The sequence below is a fragment of the Argiope bruennichi genome, chromosome X2 (genome assembly GCF_947563725.1).
Source record: "Argiope bruennichi chromosome X2, qqArgBrue1.1, whole genome shotgun sequence".
Classification (NCBI taxonomy): Eukaryota; Metazoa; Arthropoda; class Arachnida; order Araneae; family Araneidae; genus Argiope; species Argiope bruennichi.
Genome location: NC_079163.1, coordinates 124,260,724 through 124,275,922, shown reverse-complemented (window position 1 = coordinate 124,275,922; position 15,199 = coordinate 124,260,724). Strand labels below are relative to the sequence as shown.

General features: G+C 28.1%; 1 protein-coding gene across 1 annotated transcript in view; it reads left to right on the top strand.

The window, feature by feature from the left end:
• Positions 1–15,199, top strand: part of LOC129960771 (uncharacterized) — a 302,659-nt gene that overhangs the window by 128,847 nt on the left and 158,613 nt on the right. The window lies entirely within an intron of this gene.

The following is a 15,199-nucleotide window of genomic DNA, read 5'->3' as shown; positions in this document are numbered from 1 at the left end:
TCTGTGTTTATTTATGTACTGTTATTTATTTATTTTTGAAGAATCCTCCCTTTACCTGAAGTTAGGACAGAAATACTGGCAAGCGCCTGAAAAAAGGTTTTTCTTCTTCGCATAGGTTTGGAGTCTTTTTCTTCCTCAAAGGAAAGAATGGATGTGTTTGTTGAACTGAATGGTACTTTAATGTCATTTCGTCAAGACTTCTCTTTCTGATATTGCTCTGTGAATTTCATCGGATTGGATGAAAGACTTTAGTCTTGGAGAGAAAGATTTCTTTAAAAAGTTCGACGCCAGAGATAATTGACATCTCAATCCTAAAAATTCTTTCGACTCCTGCGACTTTGTTTGAAATGCATTTTATTTTGAAGATTTCTGCTAACATGGTAAAGAATGTTTTACATTCGTATGGGTTAGGGAAAAGAATTTTTTTACAGTACAATTAATGTAGTAATTTATCAATACGTTAGTTGAATATTTATCTTTAGAACGTTTATTTAGATTTGTAATCTGCAATTTTTAGCTAAAGAACATTTATTTATATGCTTTATTTATTTTGCAAATAGAACTTAAAAGAACCTACTAAAACATTAGACTGTGTAGGTTGCAATGAAATAAGTTGTAAAAGGATCTAACTTTTTAATATATGAAGGAAATACGAATATGAATTTGCAAAGATAATATAATAAGTTGAGATTTTATATAGATAAAAATATTCTATCCATTTATAAAATATATTGAGTAATATAGATATTTTTCTGTGAATTATTCGAACGGGATGCCTAACTTTAGTGCGGGGGGGGGGGCTGGCTGGCTAATATTTATTAAAATAATTGGAATCTAAAAATAACTGGGTATTTAATGGCTAAGAAAATCTTTCGACCCTTCTTGCTTTGGAGATTTTTGTTAATATGATTAATAATGCATTACTTTAGTGTAAGAATTTTCTTTTATTATAATTAGAATTGCTCTTTATTAATATATTATTCGATCATTATATGGCCTTTTTAGGTTAGAATTAGCAATTTCTAGGCAAAAAATATTTATTTATCTACCGACTTTATTTGTATACAGCACTTTGTCTATTTTATAAAATTTTAATATACTGTAATTTTTAAATAATTTATGTTGCATTAACCTCTATTGTACAATATGTTATTAATATTGATCCAATACATTTTAGTTCATGAAGAAAAACATCAACTTAAGATTTCAATTAGTAAAACATATATATCATTCAGATCCTAGAATTATTTAAAATTTGAATTATTGCCTAGAGACCGTCAATGAATGGGTCCATGCTACAGGTGAAAACTAACTTAATTTTACAACATATTGCTCATTTTGCATTAAGAAAAGAATACATAACACTACAGACCAAGATAGTTTGTAGCTAGTTGTTGCGGAGCATGCGCAATTGCAATAGTTATATGGCTTTGAAGTCACATTATTTGATAGCATTCATTTAGTTCCCAGGATCAGCATAAATTTGTGTCTTTCTATAGACTCAATTCCATAACCCATAATACAGGTGAAAACTATCGCACCAATTTAATTTTTCAACCCATTGCTCATTTTGCATTAAGAAAAACATGTATAAATTCAGATCACAGACCAAGTAAGTTTTCGGTTAGTTGGCATTGAACAAACGCAGTTTCTATTAATTTGGTTGAAAAAATCTTTTCGAAATGTAATACAACAGCAAATATCTTCAGTCCAATACACAAGGTTGAAAGTCATTCTGTAATCTTAAAAATTTATTGAATAAAGAAAAGGGAAATTTTTATAGTATCTTACTTTATAACTGTATGAGAGAAGTTCCGTAAAATGAGGAAACAAGTGAATATATGATTAAAATAAGAATATTCATTAGCTGGTAGTAACATAGATTGTTTATAAATCAAGCGCAGGTGTATGTTTGATCAACTTGATTCTTTCAGTCCCCCTCTTGTAATATATTCTGTCAGTGCCTTTTAATTAACTATTGCGTTAATTTAATTTGCATTGGTTTAATTGATTGGATGCTAAGAATAGTCATTAACTGCCGAGGGAAGGCCACACCCCATGCGAAAGAGTTTCATTTTTACTTTATAAAGTGCAACAATTTTGCAGTGTTTGGTAACCTAGATGAGATAAAGACTAAAAGTATTCCTGTAAATGAATTAATATAACTTGACTAACAAATTCTATTGAAGTTTCTGCGGCTTTCAAGACAGTAAAATAAAACATTTCTGCTTTTTTTAATGGATGTTGTTTGATCTACTCGAAGAATTTGATCTAATATTCTGGTTATATAAAATTATTTTTTAGTATCCACTTTTCTTTGGACGAAAAAATTCATGCTTTTTTTTCTTGTGAAGGAAAAAAATGTTATTACCGATCACACAGTTACGTTATGTGACTTTGTTCAGAATGAATTTTTTGAAAAATGTTATAAAATATCAAAATTTTGGAATTTTTATGTGAAAAGTCCAAAATAATTTATCTATGTAACAAAAATATATCAGTTAAAAAAAAACAAAAGCATTTTTAGAAGCGGGAGAAATATTTTTCATCTAAAAAATATTTGAAGCAAAAACCTTTTAGTTTAAAAATTTATCAAATGGTTTGCTTAGGATTTTTTTTGTATAGCTTAAGAAATGTGTTATTTAATTTTTGAAATAAGAAATGAGCTGTATGTCTATCCATTCTTTAAATACTCTTGTAAACCGATATATATATATATATGTAACTGATAAAACGTGACGTTTTCAATTTCTTTGTATTTTGAAGCATTAAAACAATTGCAAGCTTTTCCTAAATGAACAGATTACTTATTTCATAACTCTGAAACTATTGAAATATATGGACAATATGAATCATCCATTTGAAAAAAGAATATGCATTAGCTTTTATCTGGTTTTTCTTAAAAAGCCAGTATCACAATTTAGGACTATTAGAAAGAAGAGTGTTTAGTGATGCAAAATAGAAGGAAAGAATAGGTTGTAGGCATGCAAAAATGAATCAACTTATACGAAATGAATGTAAAACAAAATTGAAACTAAAACTCGACTTTTCGACGTTGTCTTCTACCAGAAAAATGCGTATCATGCAAAAAAAAAAAAAAAAAAATGTAACACCAGAAACTTAATTTTAAATGCTCGAAATATGCTAACTCTAGAAACTTAATGGGAATAGAACAATGCTATTTAATCATGAAATAACAAAAAAAGGCATGACATATGTTCATGGTTAACTAAAAGTTATTTGCCAAAATGTTTGTTCTCTACAGATAGAAGTATTATTTAAAGATTGTTTTACAGAAAGTATTGCCATAAAATAAATATTTGACCAAAATGTCCAAAAGCAGAAATAAAAGAGAAGGAAATTCCCTTTCCAAGAGTTTAGTTACTGTGAATTAAATATTGAAAAAGCCTATTAGAAAGTCTATTTTCATAAATTTGAATTCTATGAAGATTGCTTGAATTCTATAAAGGGTCAGTTGGCGTAATTAGCACCAAATTGTGCAGATATTACCAATTTCTTTGATTTAAAACAATAGTTAGAGATGGAGAATATATATATATATATATATAGTTGCCGAATTCGACAATTCAGAGGGGTGATAGTAGGCATCAAGATGATAAAGAATCACCATACAACATGAGGTCCCAAACGACGTTTAATTAGTGAAACTCGCAAAAATATAGAGAGTCGGAAAACTGTAAATAATTAATAAAAAAAATAACAAATGGTGTTTAAACTATGAATTGTTTGAAAGCCACCATTAAAGTGAAAGCCATTCTTTTTTTTTTTTTTTTTCATGCTGGTAACAGGAGGATTTGGTGATCTTGGTGATCTTAAATTACTGAAAACGAAAAAGTAGTTTAGAACCCATATTTGAAAAAAAATTTAAAACTTGAAGAAAAAGTAAAGGCTTGAAAATGCAAGGAATTTTATATTCTATAATTTGATATAAGTGTGTAGTGTGAGAACTGGGGAGTTTTATATTCAAGAAAGACTAAAATTGGAACCAGAAAACATCGCTTCAACATCAGTACCGATGTTCTCATAGAGCCTTATCAAATTCGAAAGACACATTCAGAGCAAGGATAATAGGCATTAAGTAGATGAAAAATTACCAAAAAACATTGGGTCGCAAGTAAATCAGACGTCGAAAAGACAATGATTATGGCGAAGAGAATGGCCCTATGAATGCGAGGGTTAGGATTACCCTGCCAAGGATTAGCATTACCCAATTACCCTGCCTGATATTTTATTTCTCTTTTCAAATAAATTTCACTGAAATTTATAATTTTTAACTAATGGATGTACATGGGCGTTTTATTTGAATATAAGTAGAAATAACATAAATAATCAATAACTATTATATTTTAAATTAAGACTAATATTTGATATTTCTCAGATAATATAAAAGTTCCAATTTACCTGTCTTTTTATTCCATTTACACAGAACTTTCTATACAGGCTTTCATTTCGAAAACATTATTAATATTAGTATTGAACATCGTACCACGTGTTGTACCAAAGGATTACTCCTACCACGTTTTGATTTCCGTTGTAATGGTAATAGATTTTGATGAGACTTCTGTTTAGAAATATCATCTAATTTAGTTTTAAACGATCAAAACCAGACTAATAGCCGTTCAACAGGAACAAGATGGTAGTAAAATAAGATTTCTAAAGCGAATATTAAATAATATTTTGCTGTATAATCCTCATTATAAGATATAAAATAACAAGAAATAGATAATCATTGAAAATTCTTCATAAATTTTACGGTTTCACTATCGAAATCTTATAAATTAATGAAACAAATCATTGAATGCAAATAAAAGTCAGTAGGTAAATATTTTGATTCATTTCAATTTGCAAAAGCACTTAGCTAAGTTCAATTAAATATAAATAGCAATAACCTACAGCCTAATACATTAACAACACGATTCTTGGACTGATAAAATTATTTATCAGATGTAAATAGCTTGTCGTGATACACTTTTGAAATAATTAGTGCTAGAATTTTATATATAAAACCACTGAACCCAAGAGTTTTATATATATTTTTAAGATGAAAAGCATGAATCATTTTCAAATTCTATAAACTAAATGACTTTTTTTACTTATATAGCAGAAAGCTTATATAAAGTACCCAAATTCAGTTACAATAGATTTTAAAGTTTTCCTAAAGTTAAATAATTTAATTTTATCTCTTAGTACCTCACATGGTATGATTCTCTAATGTGTGCTTTAATTACCTATTACGATAAAAGCTTTGGGTAACATGCCAATTGGCATGGAATGACTATAGTATATATGTCACTATATCTTGCGCCTTTATAAACTGAATACTACATTTTAAGCCTAAATGAAATCACTTTAATAATGAATAACTTTAGAGCTTAAGCGTGCAATTGTCATTAAGTAGTGGAGTTTTGCCAAACGAAGAAGTTTCGTCTTAGCTCGAAGTTGTGACCTTATGCTCATTTGAGAGATATAGTCTTATTTACAATTTCAGGCAAACACATGAGCCACTTTGTCGCCATTCTTGTAAATAAAGCAGTTTATTTCAAAATCGTTTAATATATATTAACTTTATTTTTCATCCGTACGTTAGTTTATAATAACTCTTTATTCTTTGGAAGAAAACAATGATTTATAGTATTTGAATATTATTACTTCAGGTAATTCCAAAGCGACATCATATTTCCGATTTTAACAGAATACAGTTTGTTAATTATATTTATTTGAGATATTTTCAAATTATGATTTAATATTTTTCAAATGAATCTGTAGTAATTATCGAAAAAAATTCTTTATTTCACAATTATTGAACAAAGAATATTGCAGGTAATTTTAAAATATATTTCTTCTAACGACTATATATAGCAATAGTTGTTGTAGAAGTTCAAAAAATTTAGTTTTAGAGAAAAATAAGTTTTTAGTTTTAGTGTTAAATGAGGAGAGTAACACTAAAATTAAAAACTACAAATGACACTATGAATGTATTCATAATCACAAGATATTGATTAGGAGGTAATGTACTGGATTTCAATCGTAGTTTTGAATTATACTCTGTTGACAATGCTATAAAATGAAGATATTTTAATATTATGATTGAAATATTAAACTAAAACTTTGCAATGTTGTCAAAAAGTCTTTAACAAGTAACATTTTCTTATGTAATAAAAGTGTTATGCTTTTCTTATTTAAATGGATATTTACTTTTAATTTCGGCAATTTTCTTATGTAATAACATATAAGAATAAAACATAGTGAAAATCGTAACTGCCAGTATTTTGAGACATTGTCAGATTTTTACTTTGAAAATTACAATCCAGAACACTGTTCAAAAACAGACTCAAATGCAGATTCAAAAACAGATTCAGATTTCAAATTTTGAATTTCATCATTCAGAATTCAAATTAGGATACATGGAAATATGAATTCTTAAGATCCTAGAATTAGAATAATAGTTTAGTTTTGTCTGGGTTTTATCTGCTGGAGTAATATTCATATATGGCTTGGATAGTTTCAATACAATTATTAAATCTTGCTTTATCACCCATTCTACCGGTAGTTAATTTCTCTCTCACAACAAATATATGTCTATTTAGGATTTGAGGGTTTTCAAAATAAATATGAATAACTAATTTTCAAATTATTTAATTCCATAATTTGTTTATAGATTTTCGTTTTATTTTCCCTAATTGTTTGTTATAGATTTGGATTATTTTAAAACACATTTCTTATCGATAATTATTTGTGAGGCAGCATTTTTTTTTCTAAAATTGAAGAGATTAATAGCAAATGCAAGAATATTCCTAGTTGAAAACTATAGGATGAGCAAGTAATAAGTTTTCCCATTCAGAAAACTCTAAACTATGTTCTATTGATTCAAATGATATAAAATTGAAACATAATGCGCTTGATATTTCTTAAAAAACGTTTAGTACAAAAATTTAACAATACCATTTTTGTTATAAATGAAGCTATAACAAAATTGATATTTATTTTTATACATTTAAAATGGGAAACATCATTTTCTTTACAGTGCATGCCTATCAGCATTATTCTGTCGATAAAAAGATGGCAGATTCTGTACGAGCATTAGTTACTTCTCTACACAACATGCTTATGTTGGAAAAAAAGTTCTTCTGAGTAAATTTTTCTACCAGAATCTGCAAAATTCCTTTGCAACTGTAAAATAATTCTATCGTTTGAAGCGGTATGAAGAGGTCCAATGTCTTCATGCAAAATGTATACATAAATTTGAAGCAACTGGGTAATTTAGCAATCTTTCAGGTAGAGGACAAAATGAAATATCGTCATCAGGTTTCAAAAATATAGCTACGGCAGTCATTGAAGCAGCAATCAGTCGCTGTATGGTAGCGTGAGTGTGTCAATTCTTTCCCATGTAGCTGTATTCCACTGCACAAAAAAATTACGGTAGATTTTGCATTTTTTTTTATCTCTAAAATACAAGCTTGGGCACTTTTTGCAGGAAGGGGACTCAAAGGTTCTCAACGCTTTTGCATTTCAGTTCCTTGCTGGACTAGCCATTGATGTCACATGACCGCTGGATTCTGTAGAGTGACGAAGCCCTCTTTTGCTACAATAGGCAAATTAACACCCACAAGTATCGAATTTGAGTTGTGAAAAACCCTCACACTATCCAGGAACAACCTTGACATCTTGAAAAAGTGACAGTATGGTGTGATCTCACAATTACCTTTTTCACTGGGCTGTATTTTTTTGAAGAAATAATTAAAAATGGAATCCTAACTTGTTCCGTCATAGGACAACGGTAAGGTGATATACTGAGGGATACTAACAGTTTGCTGAAGGATTTTATAATCCCAGAACTTCAACAGCTTGGCTGCCATCAAGACGTGGTTTTCATGCAATGTGGAGAATTTCTTCACACTGATTATCGAGTAAAGTGATTGCTAAGGTAGTATTTCACAGATGTACGGGTGCTCAGCTGTTATTTTCCTCGTTCATGATCCTTCTCGATCACCGGAAAGCACCCTCTTTGACTTTTGGTTGCGGCTATCTATTGTCAAATACCAGCTTCTGTGCCAGATCAGGACAGCAATCGGTGCCATGTTCTTGATTTTCTGGTCGACTTATTCCGGTCAGCAGTGGAAAATATTATTTTGCGATTACAGAATATTGTTGAACATGACGGAGACAATATCGAGTAGTTTTAATTTTACTTTTTATATTATTTAATATAATAAATACTGAAGCATACCGAATTTTTATATGTATTATAATTCCACCTGTTGGCGCATGCTTTTAATTTAAAAAAATCATTAAATAAATATCAGGCACATCATTTTAATTATCTGTAGTTCAAATTTCATCTGATTTGGACCAATAGAATCCATTCTAAAATCCTTCGCAGTGGAATAACTCATTTCTTGCCAACCTTGTATTTAAATTTTATTTAGAAATTGCTATCATTCACATTTTTTAATATCACATCCATCATTTTAGAATTGATGAGAAATTTATAACAACCTATAAAAATCAATCATTTCTCTCAACTGTTTGCAGGTACCACTCGAATGCATAAAGATCAGGTTATAAGAAAATAATTTTTTTAAACTATCTCAACATCTAAAAATAGACATGATAATAATACTACCAGCATTCAAATGGATACATTTATATTTTTCGATGGTTTAGAATTCGAAGAAGCTCACGAGGAAAATATACCACGATAACTAAATAAGTAAAATGAGAAAAAGAGAGTTTGGCACAATAATATAATATCAGAATTTCAATGGAACTATAATAGTGTAGGAGATATCAACTATAAACTCGATCTATAATATGAACTCGGAAAAATAAAAAGGATTGAAGTTAGAGTATTTTCATTTTGATTCCCCTACATAAAACAGATTCTGTTGAAATATCCTGATGGAATATCATTGCAAGCTGAACTAATCTAAATATCAATCTCACGAAAATATAAAGAAAGTTGTGTTCGATTTCTAAAAGATATTTATTTTATATTTTATAGAAGACATTCTTATAGTTTGAAATAATAGAACGAGAATATTGCATAAATCCTGTTGATCACCATACAATATAATACTAATTGATAATTATACATACGAAATAAATAAATAAATCTTATAATACACAGCTCAATATACCTCTGAAATTCGTCCAGAACTTATTTCAACAAAAACGCGGGCTCTTTTAAGTTTAGTTAGTAAAGTTTATACTTGTTTAATAATTTTTTCAGTGATGAAAATTTATATCCTTGCCAATTATCTAATATTTAATGAAGTGTTGCTACTGCATGATTAATTCTTTACAAAAATAAATTTCTCTGAAATTATTCGATCGATTTTAATTGTTACAGTTAATTTTTGTTTTAATTTATCAAATAATAGGTCTTCACCTAAAAAAAGACGGAAGATTGAAAAGATAGCATTCACTTAAGCACTTCTAAAATTAAGCAAAACAAGTATTTACTAATAAAGTACATTTGTTATCCATTTTTCTATCTAAATAAATTAAGTGAACTATTTCGAAGACAACTTTTTTATTATTATGTAACGACCGGTAAAATGAAATTTAAAGATGCAATTTTGTTTTAAGAATTGTTCGACGTAGGATTATGGAAAGGAAATGAAGTACAAAGAATAACCAAGAAAAAATATTGCTGAATTCTTTCTAACGCCATCGGATGTGCCCGTGCCTCGACTTTACTTCCACACTATGGCGCGATTTATGCAACTTCATTGAATGGCTTGTAAATTTCTTGAAAACCTCTATTTCAACATCAACTAGAAATATTTACACAACATTTTACATGAAATCTCCGAAAAGATTTGGTGAATTTTTCTGGTTCCATGAGATAATTTTGATATCTGCCTCTCATTTACAGATTGTTACAGTCTCTAATTTAAAAATGATGTATTTTCCATGATGTAAGACCTATTGTTAGTAATTCAAGACCAAATATATACGCATATGCAATTTCACGATTTTATTTTTTATTATGACTCATGCCTTTCGAATACAAAAGTTGAGTTACTTGTTCTAATAGTTCTTAAATTTCAGTAGTTAAATTTAATAATTTTGATTCTCGATTTTTTTTTATCCATCAGAAAGCTATTTTGTGACGGATGTTATGATTTTGAGTACGATGTCAGGTAGTTAGGTTGATTTTCTGACTTCCAACACATATAAGCAGAAAAGCTTATGATAGTGTGTTTGCGTGTTTATCCAGTAGATTTTTGGTGGAAATTACTTTTGATTTGGTGCTTTTGGAGTCTAAGGCTTCTTACTTCCGAATCCTACTTCTTACTTATATTACTTCCAATCTCTCTTATAAGCAAAATTTTATTATTCTGAGAATTAAAATAAAAAGGATTTCTGGTCTATTGAAATGAGATCTTTTAAATAGCTTCCATAATGGAGTATTTCTCCTTCATTTTTTTAAATTTTATCTTTCTGCAACCAGTCATGCTAATATATCAGTTATTCAAGATCAGTTTAAAATGTAATTGTGGAAAATCAGAAAAGCGATTTCTTCTACCAAATACTAGATATCAAAATTACAGAAGTTTCTAAGAAATCATCGGTCATTTTTTTTATCTGGAACATATTAAAATAAATTGCTTTTGATGACAATAACTATGGTTTGGTTATTTCCCTCTTTCATCAAAATTAGTTCTAATTCTCGGAAAAGTTCATCTCAAATATTTTATATCATCCATAATAAACGTGATAAAATTTCATATTTATAGCAATTATACATGTAACTTTTTATTCTTATTTCTAAGTAAATCCTTTTTACTGATCCGGATGGTCAAAAGGTTTTATTACTCATTTTATTTCCAAAGTATGGTTCGCAAAATGAATTCATGTTATACTGAAAGCACTTTAGAATTTCAGTGGTCTGGAAACAGAATCTCATGTATGAAATCAGAGAATCAAAGGTGGAAACCGGATTCTACTGACGATCAATCGAGTATGTAGACATGGTCAGGCATCATTACGTTGGTCTAAGTTATCTGTGGCATTTTCGGTAGAAAAGTTTTCTTCGCAATCAGAATTTGAATGGTATGTTGAAAGTTCGTACGACCACAGCCCCATGTAGTTTAAAAAAATGGCCAAAAGTGTAACAACCAAAATCAATCAAAGGGAATACATTTTTAAATACCATTCATGAAAAGAGCAACTACGAATATACAATTTGAATGTTATTGGGCCTTTTGTAGGATTCGAAATTCTACTGGAAAATTTTCTGTATTATAGAAATACTGATTGGGGTTTAGAAATTTACTTTCATAAGATAATCACTCTAATGAAATAATTGAATATCAGTCAAACATGAGAGCAAATTTCATGGAAAATTTAAATATTGTTATTTAAGGTAGTAAGCATTCAATTTCATGAAGAGCACACAGGACTGGATCTATTCAAAACGATATTTGCAACAATGAACAAAAATTAGATAAATCTTAAAGCCATGATGTATTTTGTAATTATCAAAATATAAAACATAATTTTTTTTCAAAATATAAATTTCCATCAACAAAGTCTTGTAAAGTTATTTTCCATAGAGATAAATGAAAATTTAATGTTTTATTTGGCAATTCAGAGTTGTTGGTAAAATGTTGTATCCGTTAAATTCAAAAGTTGTTCGCAGTAAGTTTTCTCCCTAAAGGATGTTCTAAAAATGGTTACACTCAGTTCTGTTAAGTGAAGACAATGTTCTTTTCTTCTTGAAATAATCTGTACATCTACATCCCTTTGACCTCATGAACAAATATATATATATATAATCTACCGAAATAAGAGCTGTAAGTGTTTTTTGGAAAATGGATTTACTTTTTTAAAAAAACTGAATTTTCATAGGCCGAGTATGCATAGGTAGATCGACTGCTTGGGCATTTTAAGTAACATGATATTGTTGGGTTCTTTTGCTTTTTAGAACACCAATAAAAATATACCTTTGATTTTTTTATGTTTTTATTATTTTCATTTTCTTTATTCTGATATATTTCACAAATATTGCCATAATTTTTATCAAGTTCATTGTTATATGAAAAATCTTATATAGTATCAAAATTGAATTACAAATTAATCGATTAACTAATTGTTATTCTTGCGAAAGAAACTTATTTGATTTGTGGTATGATTGGCAAGGCAAATATTTAACTTCAATTTCGAAATCAATCTTTCAGAATGTTTTAGCAGCAACTGTTTTATATAGATTTTTCACTAGAAGAAGAATCGACAAATCATGATTATTTGAATGTCAACTAAAGTGAATTTTTTGACTGCGTTATTTATCGAAAAGAATCTTTATCGCTTAAATGAATGCAATTTGCAAATATGTTTACACTCATTATTTATGGATGGCATTTTATTTTTTAATGTCAGTTCCTTTTTTGTTGTCACTTCTTCAAATATCTTGATTAATTTAATGATATTTACAGTATTTCAATTAAAAATAATTAAATAGAGTCAGTTATTCATATTAATTTCACAAATATGAATTATTCCTTACTCTACATATTAAGGTTCTTTTATTAAAAACATTTTTTATGGATATTATGATTATTTTAGTCATGAATTTGATATGGATATTCAATAAAAAAATCGATAATTTATGAAGATACTAATATTACCTTGTCTCATAACGTTAGCTTCCAAGATAACGTTGGAATTATGTATATGTTATGGGCGGTATCATGGATGGTTTTGCAAAAATAAAAAACTGTTGATGTACTGTATAAGTTGAATTTGTATAACAATGAAAAAAATTGTTTTCATGTGGATTGTTTTTAATATCACTTTTGAAAACTTGCATTGCGGAAAAAAATGTTTATTTATCTTTCGAAGTAATTATTTAAAACTATAAAAGGTAACATTTGCAAATGAATTTTTAAAGCTTGTATTAGGGAAATTTTTGTTCTTAAAAAGTTTATTTTAGAAGCAGTCTCGATTTTTCGTCACCAAAAATTGAATGTTTTTTTCCCATTTTTAAAAAAAAATTTCGTTAGATTGCATCAATTAATAATTCACATTCAGTCTCCTCTTTTCCATTGATTGTATTACATCGAATCTTTTAATTTCCTGAAAAATAGTAATATCAAATATAAAACCAGTATATAAAATGCAGTTAGATCCAACTCGGAAATCATTTTTACCTGTAATACATATAATGGGACAAAAAGTATTAAATGTTGGGGGGGGGATGAAAGGTGTTGTTTTTAAACTGTACCTTACTTTTTGGAATTTAACTACATTGATAGTAAAATTTTAGAAATGTTCCGCACATCCCGACAATACATTAAAAATGATATTACCCGATTTGTATAAATATTTTAGAAGCTTATTTAGGATATTGTTTAAAGGCTCAATTGTCTATTTAATAAGTGGCAGGATTTCTTTGCAAATGTCACAAGAGAAACAATTGGAGAAAATTTCTAACTTTTTCTTCTTTTCCAAGATCAAAAGACATTTCCCAATCTTCAGATCGTGGGAAAATCCACACACGTTCCTCAAAATACGTGGAATTTTCGTCATGGCTAAACTCTGTACAACGACGATTTATTGTGTCATATTTAATTGCGTTTTGTTCTACTTTCAAAATGGAACTGTTTTTTACTCTGTCAAGCAAAAAATTGTTTTGCTTCACAGACTCATTGAAGACAGATATATGAATTTCGACATTTTTGTGAAAAATTCCTAAGCATTAATGATTTTAATTTCAGTTTGCATCTGTAATCCTTAATTTTTCAATTTATTTTCTATAATCCCAGAGAAATCTAAAGACTTCTTTGTCACATATTAATTCGGAAAAGAGAAATAAAATTCGTAAAAATTGTTCTTTATCATAATTAATTCTTCAAATAACGGGTATTAAGATTTTTTAATGCATCGTTTGTATTAAGCATTTTTATTTCTTAAATATGAATCATTATTAATTCTTATATGTTAATCGTTCATACAGATAAATTTGTAATTACTTCATCTCCGAATCTTTATATATTCTAGTATTTTCGTTTTTAGTTAAAATAAACTAAGTTGTTAACGCTACTGATTAAATTTGAATTATTTTATAAGAAATTTTTTTTCTTACTTGAGATTTTCATGTTTTGCATTCATTCACAATAATTTTAAAAAGAAAGTGATATTTAAAAAGAAAACTGTCGAGTTTATAGTATCATTTCTTTCTTATAAAAATATCTGCGTCTGCATTTTTAAAATTAAAACGGACATACTATAAAAACAATCGGGATTATTATATTATAAATTCATATTATTAAAATAATCGGGATTACTATATTATAAACCCATATTATAAAAATAATTGGGATCAATAGAATATGATTGAAGTCAAATCAACATACTACATTTTTTATTCATAATACATATGTTAATAGTATTTTTCCCCGTATGATTTAAACTTTACTTCAGTGTGTTTGCCTACTTATATTTGCATATATACTTTTGTATTTGTATTTTGAATATTTTAATTGATCATGCTTCTTCAATTGTTTTATAGCATTTACTGTATGTTTCTATTACTATGTGAGCAATTTTGTTTCATTTTTGTTTTTGTTTGTGTATCTACTTGTTTTCCCCTATTTTTCTTTCTTCTTTTTTTGCATTTGTGCCTGCGACCTTATATTTGAAATTTATTTTACTCTCAATTGCGTACTGACTTACATCTGTAAGCCTTGTGGTATACTTGTTGGCACACAAGGAGTTTATTCATAGAGAACAAAAAAAAAAAATGGCAAGATTAGATTTGTGTTCAAATAATTGAAGTGTTTAATTCAGGCGATCATGCGAAAGATGGTAACCATGATGAAATTTGAAATTTGACGATTTTATAATACAATTACAAAATATTTTTCTACCCTAAGTGGATTTCATGTTTTGGGATAATCTGAGTGAATCAATTTAAAAAAAAATGTCACCAGGATACAAGATTGTATATAAATACTTTACTTATTTTCTTTTCGCATTTCTTTCAGTGTTTCATCTGGTATTCACTAAATCTTAAATAAAACGAATAGGATCGTCAAAGAATGTATCATATTTATTTTAAGAATTTTCCTTTGATTAAAGGTTATTTTCTTAAATAATACCAAAAATTCGTTTAATCATTTACAAAGCCATATTTTCATGGTCATTTGGTATTTAGCTCTATGATTTAATAAGA